Here is a 4,685-nt window from a genome sequence, read left to right on the forward strand (position 1 = left end):
AACTAGTGTTATTGACAGAAGTGAAACAGAGGCCTCGGAATTACTCATCCGTTATTCAAGGAATTAGGCCGCCTCCCGAGCGCATAGCAAACATCATTACATGAGCAAGACCATTAATATATAACGTCATTTTGGAACCGCTTTAGATTACGTTCACAGTTAAGGCTCTTGGTGAGTCAGGGCTGCAGCGTTTTAGTGCTTATGGTCAAAAATTACCAAGAAGAGATTTGCAGGAGAGAAACAAGTCCTTCTCCACACCTGGCCCACGTGAAGGCCAGATTCCCGAGGGGGAGGCAGGGGAAGGTGAGGGGAGTCTGGCACCTACTTCAAGGACAACTGATCTTCCTGCTTGACCTGCTGCCCGGAGCCCCCGGGACGTACACACCCGGGAGCGGGTTTGCTCCTTGCTCTGCTGATTGCAGCTTTTGGCCCTGCCTAAACCCTCCCAAGTCCATAGCAGAACGGGCAAATTCTGAATGCTCCTCCTGTACGTTGCAAAAGCCCCCTTCAAAATGTAATACCCAGGCTCTGGGCGGGACCTGGCAGAGGTCAGCACCGAGCACCACTGAAAATTCATTAAGAGTTGGGCTTCCTTAAGCTCTTCTTAAAAGCCCAATACACCCAAGTGATTTCTGAAGCCCGAAAGCGATGCCCAGAAGTTCTGCAGCAGTGCCAAGAGCAGGGTATACCGCCAGCTTTTCACTCCTGCTTCAAGCTCTGGCAATCAAAAGGGACAGGTAATGTTGTTACAGCGAGATTTATTACCATTTAAAAATTATCCCCCCCCCGCCTTCTTTTGGCCATAGTTTGTTTTGAAAGAGAAGGCTCTTTGGGCTTGAGTGTATCAATTCATAAAGACTCACCCTGAATGACCACAATTTGAATTTCAATACTTTAAGACAGATGGCAAGTTCAGTTTGTTCATAAACTGTACGTGGAATCCTTGTATCCAATTTCCTGTTGTTTACTAAAATGTATGGAAAAAGATCAATGCAAAGCTGAGCCGATAATGATCAGGATGGCTGGTCATCAGCCGAGGCACGACGTAGCAGAGAACTGCACGCACCCAAACTCACCACGCTGTATAGCAGTTCACGGTACGCTGATTTTTCCTTTGGAAGATTAACTGATCTATTTAAAGGAAAATTAATTATGGTTTGGATTTGTACGCGCGTCAAAGAATGATCAAAACTAAAAAACAGTGCAACGTGCACAGAGGCCCTGCTCATCTTCAGGCTTCAGAGACTTCACAAAGACCTGGGCTGGGCGCAGGCTGGGCTGCTGTTCCTCACCGTCTCGCCACCAGAGTCTCTGTCCGGCCAGGTGGGAGCTGGAGGGTGGTGAAACCGCATGTCAGCGTGCTTCGGGGAGCGATCCGAGTTGGCTTAAGTAACCCATAGAGTTCCCTACGTAAAGATGTTATAAAGTTTTAATACAACGATGGAAGTTTCAGCAAATGGTTTGTTAGGGGTTATAAACTACACAGGTTGTGCAGTGTTTTAGTAACTCTTCAGTACTACATTTTATAGCAACTTACAATCTTTTGGCTTAGTGCTTTTTACCACCCAAATTCACGTATTATTAATAGTCATTTAACATTTTTAATGGGTTGTAGACTACTTATTGAAAGAATGTTAACATAAAGTGAGATAGGTGAATCTGGCCACAAATAATGACAAAGTTAAATTGGAATTAACCTAACGTTTAAATATCAGTAAGGAAACAGAGGCGCTGCTGACAAGACTTGCTAATGTTGGGCAGTGCATGTTGCTCAAGTTGTCTTTGTTATTTTTGTTTATGAATGAGTTCTCTTTGTATATTCATGCCCATGCTTTTCTCCCCTTCTGTTTCTGCTAATCAGTGTGTATATCCACCATTTAGGACAACTGATGAGTCCCCAGAGCCAGCTGAGCCTTGGCAAGAAAAGTCACCTGTGTTAATGAATACTCATTTGAAATAATTTACATGAGAGATGCAATTTACAATATTTTCTGTGTAAATTGCATGAAAATCAAGGATAATTGGGTGTTAAGTCATTCTTCTCAGTTCCTCAGGGAAGTAGCTGCATGAGAAAGGTCTGTAAATTCCACCCAACGCGGCCAGATGTTCAATTTATGGCAGCTTTGTTAGAAAACTTGTTAAACTTTGGGTAATAGTAAACAAATATTTTTACTGATAAATTCTACAGTCAAAACCCCTGTCTTTTCTTGCCTTGCTTTTGAGTGACCTGACATAAAGCTGAAATTGGCTCTTTGACAAACTTCTCCTGTGGTAGACAATCCATGTCTGTGTTGGAATCTGCTCCTCAAAATATTGAACAACAGCAATATTTACAGCCTTCAGGAGGTGTGAATTCTCGTGGAGTGAATTCTCGTGTTATTTCTGACACAGACTCTGGGAAATCTGAGAAATCATTTAGCCTTTGAGTATCCTTTCCCAGTTGCATACCAGATTGCTGGCACAGTTTAGGATGAGAGACTAGGAAGCACCGTGACTGAACCCAGAGAAGTCCCCTTAAATCTTCAGTAGGACTTTAACTTCATCATCAGTGCAAATGCAATTAATAAATGGTATCTCACAAAGAAGGGACACAAGTGACTCAATTTAAGGCACCTGCAGTTGCTGGGCGGTTAGCAGAAGTTTACAAAATCTATATTCTACACGGAGCCTTTCGCTACGTGGCATTATGGAGCCATGCAAACAGCTCTGATCTTCTCGAGCAGAGGGCCTGTCATTTGCCTTTTACCACTCTGAAACTGTTCATAATATTTTTATTTCAATAATGAAATACAAATCCCAGATTTGTTTGCATGCCATAAGAAGAATGACTTACTGTCCTGGTGTCTGTCTTACTTGAGTTAGTCTTTGTTTTATAATGGCTGGTTTGGATTTCCACCCTCCAAAGTTAGCAAAGAACATCTGTAAATTTGGACTGCCTTTCCAAAAACGTGACATGCAGGTTTTCACACACGAACTGAGTGTTTCCAATTGCATGTGCAGGAGGGTGACTGATGCAGTCTTTTGTCTCAGCTCTAGTTAAGGAGAGTCAAACAGTACGTGTTTTTAGTTAGCTATCTTCTCTGATACTTTGGTGTGAAGGTACGGTGATTCAGTCATCGTTCTTTCCTAGTAATTTGTCTTGCTTCTAAAGGGAAGTAACTTGCTTTAGTCTTTTAGAGCATTACAGAGCACAACCCTTCTTGTATCACCTCCATACAAAGGCATTGATCCATTGGGAGAATGACATGGAGAACAAAATTCACCCTTCACGCCTTCCCCGTTCAGTATCCCCAGGGCACAGGGCATTTGTGAGAGCTTTGGCTTTTCCTACCTGCAAGTCATGCCGCAGCGGGGAATGGCGTTTGTTTTCATATTCATTCATTTTATTCAGGTGCCGAGTTCTGGTAAACTTTCATGCAAATTTAACCTCACAACTGCACAATGAAACATTAAAATCCAGCCCCCAAATCTACTGATTATATAAGGCAGCACATTAAACTCTGCATTCTAAACTGACATGATTTGATATCTTTTCCAAACGCCATCTGCAAATACTATAATTAGAATATATACTTTTTTCTAGCTCATTTAACAGCAACAAAAAGATCAAAAAACTTTCAGGCATAAATTTTCAGTAGACATGCAGCAGTAAATGCTTAAATATGCACTGAGTCAAGATAAGAATTTGCCTTCTAGCCATATTGTTAACACAGACATCAAATTAGCTTGACATTGGCTCAGTAATGAGTATTTAGGGCAAAACAGCATAAAATAAATTTCATTGGAATCAATCAGTATTGGAACATCTATAAATACATACATTGAAGTCGAATTTAGAAACAGCTTCTCACTTTTATATATACATGATATAACATAAAGAAGCTTCTGTTTTGAATTTTCAAGTGAAACCCCTAACATTTGGGTTTAAACTGAAACTTAGCTGCTTTTCTTGCAGCGTGATAATAATAAATTATTTCTTTAAATACGCTGTAACAGCAACCAGCATCCCGTGACAGCACTGATGAGGCACACTGCAGCCCGAGTGCTAGTAGTAACCCCAAACCTTCTTCCTAGACAATCTTACCAGAGACGAGGTTTAAGTTCCTACAGAATGTCCTGCAAGTTTTCAGATACCGTTAAATATAGACCCTGGTATTACCCTGGGTACCATTAATACTTTCCCAGTCAAGTCCCTTTGTGAGCATACAATAGGCAAAACGTCCGTTTACGGTACGATTTCTACACCTTTGCTAAATCTCACTCACAGCTTGATGTTGGCAATTCGAGTATTTAGCAGGCTTGTCCTCGCTGACTTGGAAAATGCTGCCTTACCCCAGAAGATACAGATTTTTCCGTCAGTGGAGGTAGGTCTTGTTTTGAAGGATGTCTTGGAGGAATTACTCAACATGCTGTGGGGTTTAGCTGGGCCAGCCCCAATGACAACCGCGTACGTCATGCAGTGAAATCCGCCTACGCGAGCGGCACAGTTAAATGCAAACACACAGGGAAACGTGAACGAGTCCTTCGCGTGCGCATGGCGCGGTCCGGGTTCGGCTGCTGCCGAGCTGGGTCTTTGGCACCGCTGCACTGCCCGCTCATGGCTCGATAAAGGCTACAGTCGTGTGTTTTGGCACCTACTCTGGGATTAACGTCCGTGTGCTGGCTCGGACGGGACACGTCAAACG

This window comes from Phaethon lepturus, unplaced genomic scaffold, assembly GCF_000687285.1.
Source record: "Phaethon lepturus isolate BGI_N335 unplaced genomic scaffold, ASM68728v1 scaffold4349, whole genome shotgun sequence".
NCBI lineage: Eukaryota > Metazoa > Chordata > Aves > Phaethontiformes > Phaethontidae > Phaethon > Phaethon lepturus.